Genomic DNA, 22,090 nt, shown 5'->3' with positions numbered 1-22,090 from the left:
CTGATCAAACTGTTAAACTAGTGTCACTCACCAAACCAAAGTATTATGTACATGGATATCTAGAACATGGTATAACGATGGAATAGACTACGGAAATGTGATGAGTAAACACAGATATTGTGTCTGGGTTACTAATCCGAGTGTTAGTAACCTGGCAATAGACAGAAATGTATAAACTCTGCATATCCCGAGGTCGCGACACATTAGTTGATTGGCTGTAAGTCGTGTCAACATTTACAGACTGATATCTGTAGACAGTGACATCTTTCATGACTTGAAATTCTTGAACCTGTTCAGTTTTGTTGTCATCAGTCTACGATCTCTGGTTCTATGCAGGTCATACGAAACAATAGAAGCTACATTCAAATATGTGGACAGTTCTTTGTGCAATTACGGATTGAACGGAATGAAAGATTCCTTATGTTGAGTCACAGATTCCTTACGTTGAGTCACGGAACTCTGAGACCGGGTTCCGACCACTATGGAACCTTTACAAATCACTGAGTTAGCTAGGGCTAACTGAAGTTCAGGAAAGAGAAACCCCCTCTAGCTTCAGTGAAAGAACCAGACCACACCGACAACAGGTGTGTCCACGCAGACCAGTGAAACCAGCCAGTCGATGATGACGTATATTGCACGACTCTTTGTGTTGTCTATGTACTGTCAGACTGTGGACTCGAAAGATGAAACTGTATGCACCGTCGTCCTTGACTCTCGTGTCATCCGTGATTCGGTCGTGACCCCAGAGATATAACTTCCGGTCTGAAACAATGCGCAACCACACAGGCCTTAGGAAGTATAGATCCACCATCAAACATAGCCATACATAGACGACATGGTCAACAACACACAACCTGCCAGAAGTACATATCAATCGATTTCCATCAGAAGAGCTATACAGTAAAACTACACCAAGACGTATATGTACCATCAACTGATTTCCGTAAGGACAACCATACAATTATTCCCAGAGTAGTGGCACTACTTACATCCAGAGTGTCTTGTGACTTGAATCCATAGTTAACGAATGTATTTGCCCGTTTCTCTTCCCAGGGGTCCACTACAAAATCCCGGACGTAAGTCACCAACTTCCTGTGCTTGACCAGGGCCGGTCCCCATTCCACAGTAGGTATGGTCAGTAGTCGTACTTTCTGGAGAACAGGATAATAGCCACCAGTAGAAAACAAACCACAACCGACAAGTGTTACTAGACAGGACATGATTGTTGATAAACAGAACCAGGTGGCCAGCTGCTGTGTACTGACGTGTTAAGGGGGGAAACAATTGGTGTTCGATATATAGGGAGTTCGAGCAAGCCAGATTGCTGAAACTTGGGATCTTTGGATACAAAATCCGAAAGAGTATTATATCTATTTTCTTTGGTCACTAAAACAACATTAATAATGACACCGAGTGTCCGTTAAAATGGGCAAGGGAATTTTTCAGTTTGGGATGGTAAATTCGGGATGCTTGGAACTTATTATTATAATTTCGGGTACCTGGGACTGGGTTGGTAAAATCTCCGGTAGACAGAACGGGGTTGGTAAAACTTTGGGTAGACAGAACGGGGGTGGTAAAACCTCGGGTAGAAGGGACAGGGTTGGTAAAACCTCGGGTAGACGGGATGGGGAGTAAAACCTCGGGTAGACAGAACGGGGTTGGTAAAACCTTGGGTAGACAGCGGGGTTGGTAAAACCTCGGGTAGACAGGACGGTGGTGGTAAAACCTCGGGTGGACAGAACGGTGTTGGTAAAACCTCGGGTAGACGGGACGGGGTTGGCAAAACCTCGGGTAGACGGGGCGGGGTTGGTAAAACACCAAGTAGACGGGACGGGGTTGGTAAATCCTCGGTTAGATGGGGCGGGGTTGGTAAAACCTCGGGTAGATGGGACGGGGTTGGTTAAACCTTGGATAGATGGAACAGGGTTGGTAAAACCTCGGGTAGATGGGACTGGGTTGGTAAAACCTCGGGTAGATGGGACAGGGTTGGCAAAACGTCGGGTAGACGGGACGGGGTTGGTAAAACCTCGGGTAGACGAAACGGGGTTGTCAAAACCTCGGGTAGATGGAATGGGGTTGGTAAAACCTCGGGTAGACGGGAGGGGGTTAGTAAAACCTCGGGTAGACAGAACGGGGTTGGTAAAACCTTGGGTAGATGGAACGGGGTTGGTAAAACCTCGGGTAGATGGAATGGGGTCGGTAAAACCTCGGGTAGACAGAACGGAGTTGGTAAAACCTCGGGTAGACAGAACAAGGTTGGTAAAGCCTCGGGTAGACAGAACAGGGTTGGTAAAACCTCGGGTGAAACGGGGTGAACAGGGTTGTTAAAAAACCTTGGGTAGACAGGATGAGGTTGGTAAAACCTCGGGTAGATGGAACAGGGTTGGTAAAACCTTAAAACCTCGGGTAGACGGGACAGGGTTGGCAAAACCTCGGGTGGACAGAATGGGATTGGTAAAACCTCGGGTAGACGGGATGGGGTTGGTAAAACCTTCGGCTCAGGTAGATGAGACGGGGTTGGTAAAACCTTGGGTAGACAGGACAACCTTGGTTGGTAAAACCTCAGGTAGACAGACAGAACAGGGTTGGTAAAACCTAGGGTAGAAGGGACTGGGTTGGTAAAAACCTCGGGTAGATGGAACAGGGTTGGCAAAACTTGGGTAGATGGAATGGGATGGTTAAAACCTCGGGTAGACGAAACGGGTTGGTCAAAACCTCGGGTAGATGGAATGGGGTTGGTAGAACCTCGGTAGACGGAGGGTTGGTAAAAACCTCTAGGGTAGAAGGAACAGGGTTGGTAAATCCTCGGGTAGATGGAACGGGGTTGGTCCAAGCCTCGGGTAGATGGAATGGGGTTGGTAAAACCTCGGGTAGACAGGACGGGGTTGGTAAAACCTCGGGTAGAGGGTTTGTAAAACCTTGTGTGTATACAGGATGGGGTTGGTAAAACCTAGATGGAACAGGGTTGTTAAAAAAACCCTCGGGTGGACAGAATGGGGTTGGTAACACCTAGGGTAGAAGGGACGGGCTGGGACGGGGTTGGTAAAACCTCGGGTAGATGGAACAGGGTTGGTAAAACCTCGGGTAGACAGAACAGGGTTGGTAAAACCTCGGGTAGACAGAACAGGGTTAGTAAAACCTCGGGTAGACAGAACAAGGTTGGTAAAACCTCAGGTAGACAGAACAGGGTTGGTAAAACTTCGGGTATATTGAACGGGGTTGGTAAATCCTCGGGTAGACGGGATGGGGTTGTTAAAACCTCGGGTGGACAGAACGGGGTTGGTAAAAGCTTGGATGGACGGGACGGGTTTGTAAAACCTCGGGTAGATGAGACGGGGTTGGTAAAACCTCTGGTAGACGAGACGGGGTTGGTAAAACCTCGGGTAGACGGAACGAGGTTGGTAAAACCTCGGGTAGATGGAATGGGGTTGGTAAAACCTCGGGTAGACGGGACGGGTTTTGTAAAACATCGGGCAAGCGGATTGCAGGGACGGGGTTAGTAAACCTCTCTGGCATAAAAAGATACACCAAATTACCTCAGAACAGAAAATGTAAGTTTACTGTTTTTTGTGGAATAATTTAAGAGATGTGGATACAGTAATTACACTGAACCCAATCGTCCAGTATTCTGGAATGTCTTTGTCGGGCACATCTCCATACACACAAGAACACCACATATTAAATGATTCCTTAAACCTGAACTCATTAATCCAGACGACGTAACTCGACAGCGCTAATCGTCTGGGTTATCGAGGTTTAACTGTACCTCACACGCGTTGTCCCCCTCGTCCTCCTTGTTGATGCGATAGAGCATGGTGACGGGGATGGCGACGACGGAGGCGAAGGCGAGGATCCAGCCCAACACCTCGGCCCAGACGGGGTAGGTGTAGTCGCCGTAGGTGAGGCGGGAGTAGTCCACCCAGGTGAAGATGAAGATGAACTAAGAAAACAAACGATGCTGACGTGTTTCAATAAGTCTGTGAAAGCCAGAGTCCTGTTACTAACTGTACATATTAGTTTGGTAGCACTCTCACAGATACAGGCACATGGTTTGTCTGTATCCCAAAGGAATGATTTGGCAAGTCTACAATGGCTCAGATCCAGAAATTAAGAATTGTTATTGAATCCTTTTAAATATTTTTAGTTCATGAACATTTTCAAATAAGGCAACTTTGTTTTTGGGACATAATGCCTGTTTAGCTTATGAACTGAATTTCTCTTTATACAGGGACTTTTTCTGGGGATATTACAATGTAAGCGAACATGTTTGGGAGGTGTGGTAGCCATGTGGTTAAAGCGTTCGCTCGTTACGCAGAAGACATAACGAGATATATGTGTTTGATGTCAAAAGTTACCAAGACTTGATATGTTTATTTGTTTACAAGTTACGGACAGTCCGTTGTACTCACGGCTATAGTGACAGGACTTAGTCCATACCAGCAGATCTTCCACCACAGGAACCAGTTATAACCGGTCATTATCCGTATATCGTTACAGAACCTGTTGGCACCTGTCGGGATAGAAACAAATAACAATGTTCATTCGGATTTGTTTACAAGCAACTCTTGTTTGATTTTGGGAAAAGTCTCTCGGAGCTAACGTTTGCCACCTACGAAGTGGAATCGTGCGTTCAGGTGTCTGTGGCGTGTTTTCGAACTACGATGGTACGGGACGTGATAAACCAGTGGTTTGTTTGTCAGTGTCCAGACAACACTGAGCTGGACAAAATATAAATGGAATACTGTTAGCTCGTGGAAACCATTTCCCCACCCATAAAACATCACTTCCTAAAATCTTGATACATCAGATTGGAACAAATGAATGGTGCCCGGTAGAATGGGGGTGGTAACAGTTTGGCGCCTTGCAGGCAGCTGGAATCAATGAAAATCGAGTTGACCAGCGTATCCATTGACCAAGTAATGGCCATGTAGCGCCATGTATTGAAATAGAATTTGAGGCATTATAAATGCACATAACATTTATCAGCTTTCAGTTTCACACTTCTTTTCTTAAATAATCGACACAGTCACAGACGGAACAGTTTACTGTTTGCCATTTATTAACAGAGAAGACATGGAACTTGTACTCACCATACACAAATATAACAGCTACCAACTCGAAGAATCCTATAATGATGAGGGTCCATCCCCCCACGAAGTTGTCCATCAGCTGCAGCAGATACATGCCCCCCTGAAGACCGAGGATGAGTTCATTTATTCTCATATGTAGGGAAGTTGATGTAAGTATGAAATAACACGAGCATATACGTCGTTAAGGGACAACGCTTGTAGGCAGTACGGATTGTAATTTGGTTGTAAGGTTGTTGTAGGTGTTAACGTCAGATACTCACGGGTGTTGTCAGGGGCAACCCGAGTATAAAGAACAGGAAACAGATGCCCAGGATAACCCAGGTCTTCTTGGGCCTGAGTCCGGGGAACTGGTCCAGACATCCAGTCAACACCGTCTCCAGCATGGCAAACTGTAACAAGGCCATGACACACAGACACATCAGCATGGCAAACTGTAACAAGGCCATGGACACACAGACACATCAGCATGGCAAACTGTAACAAGGCCATGACACACAGACACATCAGCATGGCAAACTGTAACAAGGCCATGACACACAGACACATCAGCATGGCAAACTGTAACAAGGCCATGACACACAGACACATCAGCATGGCAAACTGTAACAAGGCCATGACACACAGACACACACATCAGCATGGCAAACAAGGCCATGACACACAGACACATCAGCATGGCAAACTGTAACAAGGCCATGACACACAGACACATCAGCATGACAAACTGTAACAAGGCCATGACACACAGACACATCAGCATGGCAAACTGTAACAAGGCCATGACACACAGACACATCAGCATGACAAACTGTAACAAGGCCATGACACACAGACACATCAGCATGGCAAACTGTAACAAGGCCATGACACACAGACACATCAGCATGGCAAACTGTAACAAGGCCATGACACACAGACACATCAGCATGGCAAACTGTAACAAGGCCATGACACACAGACACATCAGCATGGCAAACTGTAACAAGGCCATGACACACAGACACATCAGCATGGCAAACTGTAACAAGGCCATGACACACAGACACATCAGCATGGCAAACTGTAACAAGGCCATGACACACAGACACATCAGCATGACAAACTGTAACAAGGCCATGACACACAGACACATCAGCATGACAAACTGTAACAAGGCCATGACACACAGACACATCAGCATAAGGTATGGCAAACTGACAGACAAGGTGAGTGAGTTTGGTTTCACGCCGCTTTTAGTGTTATTCCAGCAATATCACGGCGGGGGACACCAGAAAAGGGTTTCACACATTGTACCCATTTGGGGAATGGAACCCGGGTCTTCAGCGTGACCGTGGACGAACGCTGTAAGAACTAGGCTACCCTGCCGTCCCAATATATGGTAGAGGACGTATGTCATTATTACTATGACCAAGCTTAGATCCAACGTAAAGTCCAACATGCAGGTCAGGATACAGAGTGGGCAGAAGGATACACCGACGACTGTTTGCGCTAGTTATATGAATTAATAGAATTTACCATCCAAAACTAATTTCCCCGGGAAATACCGATTGGGTGAGATGTGCCCCGTTCCTCAAAGCGATCGTAGCGCTACGTCAGTCGTAAGTCTATGTTAAAGTATGGGAGTTACGATCACCTTAGCGCTACGATCGCTTTGAGGAACGGGGCCCAGGATGCATCCATACAAGAAACGTACATCACAATGCCTTGCATAAAACTGACGTCATCGGTTACCATGACGTCACAATGCCTTGCATAACACGTACATCACAATGCCTTGCATAACACTGAGGTCATCGGTTACCATGACATCACAATCAAATATGTTTGCAAAAGAAGCTGATGTTACACTCAAGACACTGTTTACAAATTGGAAAATAATGGACAAACGGTTGTAGAGGATAAATAGAATGTCACGCTCGTGTCTATTGATATCAAGTGCATCAGATGTCGTCGATAAAACATGAAAACGTTTACCTCAACAGTAAGGATTTTCTATGTGCACACAAATCAACCTGGAATTGCAAGCATGTAACGCACCTGACTATCCAGGCCCAGGGTGATCAACATGAAGAAGAAGAGGATGGACCAGAGGGTGGATGGAGGGAGGCTGGACACCGCCTCTGGGTACACGGTGAACGCCAGACCCGCGCCTGGAACAGGTGTTTATGATCCATCTGTTTACACGAATTATAACCACTGCAAGGTGTCGATATCAGGTTGAGTGTTACAGATGTTCGAACACTGCAAGGGTTTTATAGGTTGGTCTTACGGCTACAAATCAGTCTTACTGACCCTCTATGACTCCCAGGTCCTCATCCCGTCCCACTGACCATCTATGACTTCACCCCCTGGTTCTAAGCCGTTACCATTGACCCTCTATGACTCCACTTAGTTCAAAGTCCCTCCCACTAACCATCTATGACTTCACCACCCAGTTCTAAGCCCGTCCTACTGACCATCTGTGGCGACATCCTCAATCTTGACCCCCAGCTTGCCGGCCATGTAGCCCAAGTATGAAAAGATGACGAAGCCGGCGAAGATGCAGGTGAGGGAGTCGCCGAGGGCGACAATGAGGGAATCTCTGCAACAGAAACAACATAGGGACTATTGTGAAGCAATATGGCACGAGGACATTCGTTTGTGAGGAGAATCTACGAGAAATCATTTTGTTTCTCCAGCCGACGGTTTCTCTCAACCTGTAGTCGAATGTGGTTGTCAACTGATAGTCTGTCAATCAATCGATCTTCACCAAATATACTGATAAGGCTAATCAGGAGTGAGAATTCATACAGTTTCATAGCAACAAGAAATAACACAGATAAAAGCATAGTTATCATATTTGGCTCTGGTATCACTGTACACTGAACATACACATATATAGAGTTATTCATCATGAACACAGCAAATTCTTATCAAATTCTACAATGTGTATTTTCTATGAATATATCTACATATCAGGAGAACATGTCCAATCTTTAATGGTTAAATCTACGTTTAAACGTTCATGTGTTACAGTAGTCTTAATTGTAGCGTAGCAATGAGCTTCCTAATGGTCACAGATACAATCACGGCCGACTAGGTGCCGTGTCGGTATAGTGTGTTTGAGGAAGAACACTGCTGACTGAATATGGGTCTGATTTTCAGCGTTGATGTAAGTGGCATATATCGTTCCTATTTGTTCTTTAACGCTGCTTCCATCCGTGGAGAAAAGGTAAGGATGTAAGTCCAAAAGAACCTAAGGTCATCCTATAAAGCAACTGAACGGATCGTGTGTTCAGGTTATGTGACCTGCTTCATTGTACGCCATCGTAAGCCACCAGTAAGGGTCGCTAATCATGCCTGAGTTATGTCCTCATGTGAAAGAATTATTTACAGCCCAGTCACATAGCGGGTACATTCCTGAGTGCCACGTTACACAAACAACCCCCAATCTGAAAATAACAACTAAAACAAAACAAGCTATGTATTTTTCAGCTATATCAATTATATATCAATTATAATAGAAAATGTCTGTGAAGCTGGGCGCAATCTTTTACACCTGCTCGCCAAGGGACGCAACTCTTCGGAGAGTAACGTCACAGAAAGGTCTTGGCGAGAAATCTACACAACACACCTCACACTAGTACATGTATATGTGGAAACGTACCCTTTACTCACCTGTAGATGTACAGGTGTGTACCCTTTAACTCACCGGAAGATGGTATACTAGTCAGGGTGTGAGTACCCTTTAACTCACCGGAAGATGGTATACTAGTCAGGGTGTGAAGTACCCTTTAACTCACCGGAAGATGGTATACTAGTCAGGGTGTGAGTACCCTTTAACTCACCGGAAGATGGTATACTAGTCAGGGTGTGTCAGTACCCTTTAACTCACCGGAAGATGGTATACTAGTCAGGGTGTGAGTACCCTTTAACTCACCGGAAGATGGTATACTAGTCAGGGTGTGAGTACCCTTTAACTCACCGGAGAGATGGTACCCTTTAACTCACCGGAAGATGGTATACTAGTCAGGGTGTGAGTACCCTTTAACTCACCGGAAGATGATGGTATACTAGTCAAGATGGTATACTAGTCAGGGTGTGAGTACCCTTTAGTAGAGTACCCTTTAACTCACCGGAAGATGGTATACTAGTCAGGAAGTGTGAGTACCCTTTAACTCACCGGAAGATGGTATACTAGTCAGGGTGTGAGTACCCTTTAACTCACCGGAAGATGGTATACTAGTCAGGGTGTGAGTACCCTTTAACTCACCGGAAGATGGTATACTAGTCAGGGGTGTGAGTACCCTTTAACTCACCGGAAGATGGTATACTAATGGTAGTACCCTTTAACTCACCGGAAGTGATACTAGTCAGGAGTGAGTACCCTTTAACTCACCGGAAGATGGTATACTAGTCAGGGTGAAGATGATACTAGTCAGGGTGAGTAGTACCCTTTAACTCACCGGAAGATGGTATACTAGTCAGGGGTGTGATGTACCCTTTAACTCACCGGAAGATGGTATACTAGTCAGGGGAAGATGTAGTCAGTACCCTTTAACTCACCGGAAGATGTTATACTAGTCAGGGTGTGAGTACCCTTTAACTCACCGGAAGATGGTATACTAGTCAGGGTGTGAGTACCCTTTAACTCACCGGAAGATGGTATACTAGTCAGGGTGTGAGTACCCTTTAACTCACCGGAAGATGGTATACTAGTCAGGGTGTGAGTACCCTTTAACTCACCGGAAGATGGTATACTAGTCAGGGGTGTGAGTACCCTTTAACTCACCGGAAGATGTTATACTAGTCAGGGTGTGAGTACCCTTTAACTCACCGGAAGATGGTATACTAGTCAGGGTGTGAGTACCCTTTAACTCACCGGAAGATGGTATACTAGTCAGGGAAGATGTGAGTACCCTTTAACTCACCCGGAAGATGGTATACTAGTTTAACTCAGGAAGATGTGAGTACCCTTTAACTCACCGGAAGATGGTATACTAGTCAGGGTGTGAGTACCCTTTAACTCACCGGAAGATGGTATACTAGTCAGGGTGTGAGTACCCTTTAACTCACCGGAAGATGGTATACTAGTGTATACTAGTCAGGGTGTGAGTACCCTTTAACTCACCGGAAGATGGTATACTAGTCAGGGTGTGAGTACCCTTTAACTCACCGGAAGATGGTATACTAGTCAGGGTGTGAGTACCCTTTAACTCACCGGAAGATGGTATACTAGTCAGGGTGTGAGTACCCTTTAACTCACCGGAAGATGGTATACTAGTCAGGGTGTGAGTACCCTTTAACTCACCGGAAGATGGTATACTAGTCAGGGTGTGAGTACCCTTTAACTCACCGGAAGATGGTATACTAGTCAGGGTGTGAGTACCCTTTAACTCACCGGAAGATGGTATACTAGTCAGGGTGTGAGTACCCTTTAACTCACCGGAAGATGGTATACTAGTCAGGGTGTGAGTACCCTTTAACTCACCGGAAGATGGTATACTAGTCAGGGTGTGAGTACCCTTTAACTCACCGGAAGATGTTATACTAGTCAGGGTGTGAGTACCTTTAACTCACCGGAAGATGTTAGACTAGTCAGGGTGTGAGTACCCTTTAACTCACCGGAAGATGTTGTTGTGGAACCTGTTGTAGCTGGAGAGTGTGACGAGGCCTCCGCCTGCTATGGACATGGAGAAGAATATCTGATTGGCGGCGTCTTTCCATACCTGGATACAATACACGAACAGATATAGTAAACGTTGTATTCATCAGTTGATAGCAACTCTTGAAGAGATACTCAAATGCACTTGGTCCCTGCTGTAATGTGCACCCTGAACTTGATGCGAGGCTTTATAACGGGGCTGTAATGTGCTCCTTGAACTTGATGCGACGCTTTATAACGGGGCTGTAATGTGGTCCCTGAACTTGATGCGACGCTTTATAACGGGGCGAAAACAACACAGACGGTATACAGTAGGTAGGGGATCTCGGTTAAACTTTACAGGACACAGATACTGTAGAATCTGCCTTAGTATGACTGATGGCTGAGGAAACTGTACCATGACATGGAGAAGTACTCTCTCTCATCGGTCAGTCAAGTGACCGCCTCCCATTGAAACAGCTATGTCGACCGCTGCACAACACAGTAGCAAACATTGACATGATGGTACATTCTTCATCATTGTCCATCCACAAACATGGGGATATTTGTATTCCCTTTCCCGACGTTTAGGCGGTGTAGGTGGACCCAATCAGCACCCGCTCAAATCATAAATTTATTATGTACATGTACAAGGGTTTGTCTTTTATATACATGTATGAGAAATTTAGTCATCATTGTTGACCCAGTACCCGTTTTGTAGCATTTCTAATGTTTATTAATCATTTTATTCATATTTTAATAAAGAAAGTATTTTTGATATATTGTTCCTTTCCCTGCGTGTGTACATGCTGGGTTGATAATGGTCGGTAAAGGAGCATATCCCCTTCAAAGAAACGCTGACAAGTTGTAATTAGCTTCCTGTTCATAAGTGTGTACAAATGGTTTCTTTGTATAAAGAGGCCGTCCCAGATACCAATAGCCTGCGCGTACATGTTTTATTAATAGGGCAGTGACAATGTACCAAGCTTGCAAACATGCATTCTAAAGGTTTACTGTTTATTCATCAGAGGCAGTCTGGTTAGTTGTGTAGCATTAAGTGATTTTACATGTGCTAGTGTTCCACTAGCAACAGTTGTTAAGGACATGGTTGTTGGCTGATAACAGTACATGTATGCCTGTAGTGTCTCGGGTTTGTTTGACATGGGAACTTGACACAGGAGAAAAATAATTTCGTGTAAATAGCATTACATTCAGGAACCCAAAGTAGAAATTAAGATATCCAAACAGACGACTAAATATATATATTTGCCTGTAAAATAACACATTTTAACACACATGAAATGTTTAACAAACAAAGGTTAATGCCGGGGAGACCGAAGAGCCGGATACGAATCGTTTGAATACGTCAATGAAGCTGTCGCGTATATGTTAACTTCATTGATGTTGTGTACATTATTGTGTGAAATTGAATACTATATTGATTGAAGAATATGTTCATTAGGGGAGACATTTCACAACAATGATATGTTGAAATCTTCTTTAGTTGAATACAAACGCGTGCACATAGCCTTACCTACACTAAACATGGTTTGTGTTTCCTGAAATGTCCATATCGAAAGTGAGTAGAAAGGCAGAGCAAGACTCACTTTTCAGCGAATGTATCGTTGTCATACCAGCAAAACACACATCTATATCCATAAAATATTTTCAATATATTCAATTTAAGAAATGTCACAATTTCTATACAACATCTGCCCCAACACACCGTCACACACACATGACCTACCCTGGCATCTGCGAGTCTAGCAAAATCCGGCACTATGAAGAAGTAGATTCCTTCTGAAGCGTTGGGAAGTGTTACTCCGCGGAAAAACAGGATGAGTAGGACGACGTAGGGGAAGATGGCGGTGAAGTAGACAACCTGAAAGAAATGTAGACAGGGATGTGTTAAGGCAGTGTTCGAACTGAGCCCCCGTACCACCGTACCCGTACCACAGTGGCAGGAAGATTTCATGCCGGCCCGTATTTTCAATTTGTATGTATTCTTAAGGCCTACAGTAAATTTACACAATAAGCTGTAGTTTATTTCTTGTTGTGTTATTGAGAGCCTGGAGAGATTGGCAGCCTAACATTTAAAAAAATGAAATTACAAATTCAAACAGTGTTTCAAGGTTCTGTAGACGCGGGTACTACCTTGCCAGTCGTCTTGATGCCCTTCATCAGACAAAGAAGCAGATGGCCCAGGCCAACATCAGGTTCAACACAAGCCTCCAGTCGGGTAATCCAAAGTCATCTATACTGTCAGACATCTTCAGGGCGTGGTTCCTGGAACATAGAGGCAGAAAATGGTAAAAGTTTCACACAAATTTCATTCTGAAATATTTCCGTCCACAATGTCAATGGAGGTAAATCCGCAGGGCCTACTAAAATATTGGGTCAAGTTGCTTTTGATTATACTCTTCCATGAATGAAATGGATATGTGTTTGAGCATGTAACATATAAAACCCATCCCACTACAGATGTCTTTAGAAGCTATCTGAGGTTTGATGAACACTATATGACAAACTACAGTAACGGTTTTAGAGAGATTCTATCCTGACTGTTTATTCAGGCTCTTCGTATTGACAATAGAGGACCCATGTCATTGTACACGACCCTATATACACTTTCCGCAGCCTGTAATATGTTCTGTCACATGCACCACGAGAACGTGGACACGGCCATCTCTTGTTTATCAGGAAGTTCCAACTGCACCTTTATCGCCACGATTTATTGTCTATGAATTATCTCCCTTTGATTTCCAAATCGTTTTGAATCCACACTAGAAGCTTTTTTAAAACGAAAAGAAGTCATGAATCAGGATGTATAGTTTGACATTTCCTATTTGAAATATTTATGCACGATTGGCTATTCAGCTGAAACATGCGAACACGTTATGGCTTACGTCCAGTACTCTTCTGATGGGAGCGCCCTCTTCCGGCCAGTCACATTTTGAAACAGGGTTACGTTCCATAGGCCGACGAATTTGTCCTTCTCGTAGCAAGTGCCGTTCTTGTACACGTCTCCATCAGCACAGTCCACCTTCGGCAACTTCAAGCTACAGTCTGGGAGACATCAAAGTTTACAATCATTCCAACACAACAACAGCTTTAGTCGGCTCGTGGTAGAGGAAGATGCCAGTGGCCCCAACATGTATCATATCAACCACGCGTTATAAAGTTATAGATGTCCTTAGTTCGTTTCATCGAAGAAGGTTTTCCTGTGTATTGCTGGGCCGCGTTTGACAAACAAACATTTACTACCATATGCAGATAGTGTCAGTTGAGATGCTACCGGAACACCGGGTGTCGCCACTTACTTGGGTTATCCGAAAAATGATTTTCACTGATCCATTAATATTTGTTACCACTAATTTGCCTCATAAACTCCATGGACAGATAAGCGAGACGTTGCAACACTGACTTAGAGAGAAGAGACAAAAACGTGACCGAAGCCATACATTCTCCTGTCGCCATATCGGGAGACCCGTGAAGATCAGGGTTAGAATTGGTCTTCAACAACCCATATTTGTCGTAAGAGGCGACTAACGGGATCAGACTCACTGATTTCGTTGACACATGTCATCGTATCCCGATTGCTTAGATCGATGCTCACGCTGTTGATCACTGGATTGTATGGTCCAGACTCGATTATTTAAAGACCGCCGCCATCAGCTGGAATATTGCTGTGCGACGTTAACCAACAAGCCAACCAACCAAGCATACCGGCGGTGTTCCAGGTGTTATCGCAGGTCTTCCAAGGGAGTTCACTGGTGAAGGAGGCGAACAGGTAAAACTGGGACCAGGCTAGGATCATGTTGTAGTAGATACCTGTCAGAGCGGACACAACCACCATAGCTATACCCACTCCTGAAACATCACGTGGTAGAATTGATGTTAAACAAGCAAACAAGCAAACATCCCCAAACAGATATATGGACAGTGAAAGCACTATAAGAACATCTGAACGGAAACTAAAAAGAAGAAATTTTGAACACGTCCTACAGAAATACAGGCGTGATATATATACATCAAGTTCTAAAAGTATGATTGAGTGGTGAAGAATCGAACACCGACCTCCTGCTTGTAAGGTGAACGTATTAACCTCTGAACCAGCCCGAGCCACCCTGTCAGTGTGTTCGAGTACACGAGGTGTCGATGTATAATGCCACCTCTTAGTGACAGAAAGTACATACTGACAAGACATTGGTTTCCTTCAACAGTGTTACCTTTGAACAATGGGGCGAACTTCCAACAGGTCATCGGTCCACTACTGCAGAACTGACCCAGGGAGGCCTCCAGGAAGAACAGTGGCACCCCTACGATGGCCATCATCAACAGGAAGGGCAGCAGGAACGCTCCACCCCCATTGCGGTAGCAGAGATAGGGGAAGCGCCATACATTTCCCAGGCCCACCGCGTACCCAAGCATGGACAGGATGAAGTCGAACTTGCCCGTCCAGTTGCCCCGCTCCTCGTTCTCATCCTGCCCAAATATCTGGGTGCGGCTGTTGGCGTTGTACACGCTGTTCCCGTTGTAGGAACTCTGCAACGTGGAGTCACGAAACGTTTTTGTTCAAAATATCCTATTGTTTATCCAGCAGTGAATCAGTACCCAGTAGGATGAGATGGCAATGTGCGTCTGAATAAAGAATTCGATATTGCATACTTGTATATAATAAATGCTAGAGCGTATTGATTGATTGACCAGGATGATATTGCAGAGCTTTAGCGCATCATAAATAAACATTATGTATCAACATTGTTATTTTGTGAAAACGGGTCTTAGGCAAGGCACCGCTTTTAAAAGAGATCGAACGGGTGTCGAACGCGTGTCGGAATGTCGATACTTAACATACTGTCAACGCCGTACGACATCGTGATGCTTAACTGCCTGTATCTGCACTGGCTGGACTGGTGAGTGTTCTTTGGTGAGTGATGTTTTTCAAGAACGCTTAAACGCAATACTTAATAAACTGATGTAAAACGTACACACCTGGTGTTTTGGGATTATATTAACAAAGCAAATATTTTGAAAAGTGTACTGATTGAAGTCACAATCATTGTGTACGTGGTGCCAACAGCGGCCATGACAGCATCGTCACAGCACCCTACCCAGTATGCCAGGACGTCACATGACTGGAATATATTGTGGTGCGGCGTTAAAAAAAAAAGCACCCACAAACAAGTAAACTATAATACGTATATACTACCTGAGACTTGTCACGTGACGCGAGGGAGTGGTCTGACGTTGCCGCAGTAATGCGAGATCCCTGGGACCCATCCTCCAGGTAGATGCCTGTATCCAAGGAGACCGTGTTCAACTTCCGGTTTCCCAGCGTGACGTCATCGAATCCAGCCCGTCCGAACCATTTTTCTTATTCTTCTTGGTCTTATTCGCTTTGTCTTTTTTAGCCTAAAACAAAAGATATATATCAGGAGAGTATGGATATACATGATATATTTAGTAGAAACATTCAGCAAAACATGGTAACAACCAACTCGATGTTCCATGGTGTCCTCGGTCGGCTATTTGCAAATCTCAGTTGCAATGACATTAAATGTTATTGACGTTCCAGTATTAATACTTGCACCGACATGAGGAGATGGACTGCTGAGCGGAAGAAAGTGCACACATGAAATTTGATCAGTCTAAGTAAACTTAGGCTCAGTATTATTCGTTACACTGCTCTACTGAGTCTAACAAAACTTTGTGGAAGGTCGCGTCAGGTAACCTTTGAGCAACCTATGATCGTCCAATCAAACGAGGGACGACCAAACCTATTTAACCAATCAGACAACGGGTACTATTTTAGGGTTTGGCGGGACATACAAAATGGATTTTCTCTTACCCGGTCGCCAACACTGATCTCACAACAAGTGAAAACCCGCATAAAACACAGATATATGACCTGCAGAATATACGCTTTTGGGTTTCTGTTGACATGGTTATCATTAGCTAATATTTCCACAAGCTGACATCCTTGAATACGGACAAAACGATATTTTCAGCGACCGTTTACTCACTGTTGTGGCGTGCTCCATGTGCATCACTCTGAAGCGATTGTACGGAAAATAGCATTCGGAACAGTTCGGGTACAAAACGTTCACGAGGTAATAGTTCAAAAGGTATATATGTGCGAATGTCAACTTTCGCGATTTGGTAAGCTATGTTCTGATTGGTCAATTGAAAAGGTTACCTGACGCGACCTTCTACTAGGGTTTGTTAGACTCAGTATAGCAGTGTAACGAATAATACTGAGCCTAAGTTTACTTAGACTGGAAATTTGATTTGACCCTCAACGTCCGAAACACAGCTGTGATACCGGTTGTATCCATGGAATGACCATTTTACTTAGCTCCAGACACTCGTCACCGGTCCTATGGTAACGCTCGTGTTAACTGGAAGAAAGCCAGTGACGTTGACTTTATGTTATATAGATATGAGACTGAGAACTATTTCAGAAACGTCTCATTCAATGTACATGATTTCTCCTCCCCTAAAGCATACATCGATTATAATCTTGATTACATAGTCAAATCACTTCACGCTTCAGCTGAAATTTCGATCCCCACAGCAAAATTCCAATCGCATTTAAAAACTTACTGGAAACATGATAAACTCTCTGTAATCTGTTTGGTCAGTACTTTAACGACCTATCGCAACCATATCATGATGAATCATTTGATGTATCTTTTACTGAGCATGTAAATAATTTTGTTGGTGATATCTTGTCATCCCCAGAAGACCATCGTTATTTTCACAAAGATGTAAATCCACTATTACTGTGCCCCTTCAACAATGATGACCTGTCTGTATCTATTAAACGTTTAAAATGTCGTAAATCTCCTGGACCAGATGGCATCTTTAATGAACATGTTAAACGTGCGGGAAGACCGCTATTTCCTCATATCCTTACGTTGTATAACGCTATTGTTTCACATGAATATGTTCCTCAGATGTTTAACATTGGTAGCATTTTACCAGTACATAAAGGCCATGGTAAAAGTAAGGATAATCCCTCTAATTATAGAATTATTACGCTTACTTCTGTCATTGGTAAATTATTTGAAAGGCTTCTGCTGTGTAGAATTGAAAAGTGGGCAAAAGAATACTTTCCACACCCCTTTCAATTTGGATTTAAAAGGGAGCTGGTGCAGAGATTGCTGCGCTTGTGTTACGTGAAAGTATCTCTTACTATACGGAAAGAGAGACTCTACAGTGTATTGTACGTTTATGGACAACAGAAAAGGCTTTGATAAAGTTTGGCAATGGATTGTATTATAAATTACATCATTTTGGAATAACCGGAAAACTATGGCGTCTTCTCTATATTATGTGTTCATCCATGCAATCTTACGTTAAGTGTAATGCCCACTCATCCCACATCTTCCATGTAAGACAGGGTGTTGGCCAGGGTCGTGTTTTATCAGCCTGGATGTTTACACGCTTTATATTAATGATTTTTTTGCTTGAACTCAATCCACCAAACTATGGACTCTGTCTCCCTTGGGGTAATACACCAGGTATTCTTCTAGCTGATGACACCACACTGCTTAGCTGTACTACTGAAGGGACTCAGTCTCTCTTGAACATTCTATATGATTATGCAAACAGGTGGCATCTCAAGTTCAACGCATGCAAAAGTGCAATTATTGTTTTTAACAGCATTTGCAACGGTGCTTTTCCAGACGTCTACATTGGCAGAAACAACATCCTGTGAAAACAAGTGTTGTTTATGCCGGTGTAATGGCTCTGTACATCAAGATCAACCTCTGCTCGCACTCTCCAGGTATGTGAAAAACTGCGACTCATTGTAAATGTTAATCATAATCATGGCTTGTACTTTGGTGGTCTTAATCCCTTACATGCTGTACGCATTTGGCAAAATGTAATTCTACCATGTGCTTTGTATGGTTGTAATGTTTGGTGTGAGTTATCTCCCAAAGAATATGATATGCTGGAATTAGTACAAAAATATTTCTGCAAAAAGGTTCAAGGTCTATACAAACGATCTAGCTCAGTTATTGCCAGAAACTGTTTGGGGCTCATTTCTATGCAGCCATACACAGAGCAGCAAACCCTCATATTCCTCGGGAGAATAATACGTTCATATGTTGGCTTTGGTTAGAAAATATAGAATATATGACTTAAATATGTACCTGGAAACTTCTGTATTTCCCAGTAAACAACTATGGGCACATCAGGTTAAAACAGCTATTCATGAAGCAGACACCAAATGTATTATTTCAGAACTTTCTACAAGAGCAGCGCTAGCACGGTATAACCTTACCTATGAAAATTGTCCGAGCAGGTTGTGGTGTCTTGCCTTAGAAAAGCATCTGTGCTTCTTTGATATTGCAGTTCTATTACACATCGGTACTTACGTAATTCAATCTCACTTTGTGGTCCTTTGACATTGTTAAACATGTATTTCTTTATTGTAAAGAAACGCAGTTCAGACTAACTGAAGATTTAATCGACATTCTTGATGTAGAAACGTTTAGTAACCTTTGTAATGGACGATATATATTGATGCGAAATGCGATAGGTGTGAGCTAGCAGATGTACTTTCATGTTCTAAACGTAATACTAGTATTGGATGTGGAGAATCGAACACCGGCCTCCCACATGTACAGAGAATACTTTGACCCCTCGTCCACCCGGCGAACCCCGCTCTAGGCTACTGTACACCCGAGTTGACAATGCCACTAACAAACTCCACATTCTGTCACATAAAACAACTATCACATTTCAGGGTGTTCAGATGCCGTGTACATTACAGCTGGCAGATCACCGCTACAGAGGGTACTCACCCCTGGTGGAGGATACAACGCTGATTTATTACCTTCATCAGTAGTGACGGGATTCTCATGTGACTTCTTCTATGGTTAAGTGCTTTGGAGGTCGCCTTCGCCTGTTGGCATTTCGGCAGACCTACCTCGCCTTGGGATGCGTGGGGTTCATGTGACGGTCCGGGTCTCGTTTAAATATTTGTCCCCCGCCGCCTCCCCTCCCCCCAACACACATACACACATGTGTGTTAGGTAATGACTCTATTGATGGCTACACTTCACTTTAAATTAACCCGCTTAATACGAACGCGTCTTCGAACAAATCCCTTACTTCAGATACCTGAAAATGAAAACATTATTATTCGAATTCGAATCGATGCTCATGCTGTTCATCACTGGATTGTCTGGTCCAGACTCGATTATTTACAGACCGCCGCCATATAGCGGGAATATTGCTATGGGAGTGCGGCGTAAAACTAAGCTCACTCACTCACTCGAATTCGATATTCAACGTTTTTAACGTTTCACTGGTACTTTCATGAGACTGGATCATGGGTCTAACCTAGAGATATTACATTAAAGTGACATCTTGATATTGTTAGTCTGTATGACATAAATACCTTTAATACCTAAATAGGTCCTTTAAATATTTTAAATGCTTATTACATATCAGTTCGCACTATATTTGGTTTATATGGACAATATGGCAACATATATATGATGTACATGGCGTCAGATAGAAATGAAATATGGGAGTCTCAGAGAATAACGTGTTTAGACATGCACTTGTTATTATATCCATGGTGAACATAAATTCGTTAAAACGAGGAAATATAAACACCGTGTCGACATATGGCATACATCACCCATTTGGTTTTGTTTGAGTGAGTGAGTATGGTTTAAGCAATATTCAAGCAATATTACGGCGGGGGACACCAGAAATGGGCTTCACTCATTTTACCCATGTGGGGAATCGAACCCGGGTCTTCGGCGTGACGAGCGAACGCTTTAGCCACAATGCTACCCCACCTCCCTGTTTTGTTTAAAGCTGCACTCATTATTTTTCCATCCAGTAAATAATCGAATCTGGGCCAGACAACCCAGTGATTGACATCATGAGCAAATATCTACGCAAAAGGGACACGATGACATGCATCAACCAGGTTAGAGAGCCTGACCACCCGATCCCGTTTGTCGTCTCAGTTTGTGACAGGCATGGGTTGTGAAGACCAAATCTAATCCGGGTCTTCATGGGTCGTAATGAAAAGTAATAAAACATAATGCGTAATTGTATGGGTTTATTTTATTATTTCTTATTTAAAGATCGTGATACATCTTTTTATAGAAACTCCAAGCATACTCGGGAGACCGGCTGTCACTTCCGAACCAATAAATACAGCTGTACGTTCTTCAGTACACACTAGTGGTTAAAGCGTTCGCTCGTCACGCCGAAGACCCGGGTTCGAATCCCCACATGGGTACAATGTGTGAAGCCCATTTCTGGTGTCCCCGCCGTGATATTGCTGGAATATTGCTAAAAGCGGCGTAAAACCAAACTCAGTCAGTCAGTCTTCAGTACACGTAACACAATCTGGAACACTTTGAACACTATCGAACTCAGTACAAAGGCCCGCCACTATAAGCAGGGACACGCATGCTACAGCATGCCGCGACAGGACTTCCGGGTAGAGGTGATGGGCGTCATGCGATACCGGGTATTGTATAATCTCACTTGTTGTGTTCAGTGTTTACACTAGCTGACTTGTACAGGCGGGACAGATTCACACAGAGACGCCGTTAGAGACTCCGAACTACGTACATTACTATACACAAATATCATGGTCGTCTATGTCTTGTAGTTTACTGGTTGTGGGGCTGAACGGGACAACAGAGCACAGCGTTATTCATATTCTCTCCATATTGTTTTAGTTATGGGCTCCCCAATAAAGTCAGTTTCGGTGATAAAGTTTATGTAGCCGGGTGCACAGGGGCTTGTAACGCTAAAAACTGCCATCAAGGTATATACTGTCACTGACGGGGTCTTACTACTATATAAAGGATATTACTAAGGGCCCGTCAGTGACAGTATATATTGTTTTAGATGGCAATAAAGTCAGTTTGATAAAGTTTTAGCGTTACAAGCCCCTGTGGCCGGAGGGTGATGTAATCAGTCACATCAGTGACATCTTCTCATCACTATATAGTCTACATCTATTCATGTTAACATTTCATGTTGTGTACATTATACGTTGTCCTTGTCTGGAGTTGAATGGCACCCAACTAACAGCATCAACTCCGATACAATCTGTGGGATCAGATTTACCTGGACTTGCCATGTGTGTTCTAGATACATCCACCACCCTTTGTTAAGACTTCTTTCCCAATTTGAGGGATGACAGCTATTTTGGGGCATCAGCCGACTCACCAGAAACTGTCTAGTGGGGCGTAAACAAATATTATCTGATGTAAGAAACTTATATTCGAGACATGACGTTCACTGCTATTGATGGACCGTGGGAATATTTAGACTGTCACAAAAACACATGTCGGCAAATACACTTAGTGCATCCCGACATTTAACT

The 22,090-nt window shown here is 43.7% G+C and overlaps 1 pseudogene; it reads right to left on the bottom strand.

The window, feature by feature from the left end:
* Positions 1-255: 255 nt before the first annotated feature.
* Positions 256-16,087, bottom strand: LOC124285624 (annotated as a pseudogene).
* Between the last annotated feature and the right edge of the window lie 6,003 nt (positions 16,088-22,090).

This window comes from Haliotis rubra, unplaced genomic scaffold (genome assembly GCF_003918875.1).
Source record: "Haliotis rubra isolate DU_JTF1 unplaced genomic scaffold, ASM391887v1 Scf364, whole genome shotgun sequence".
Classification (NCBI taxonomy): Eukaryota; Metazoa; Mollusca; class Gastropoda; order Lepetellida; family Haliotidae; genus Haliotis; species Haliotis rubra.
Note: the sequence above shows the minus strand (reverse complement) of the source record. Positions and strands in the feature narration are given on the sequence as shown.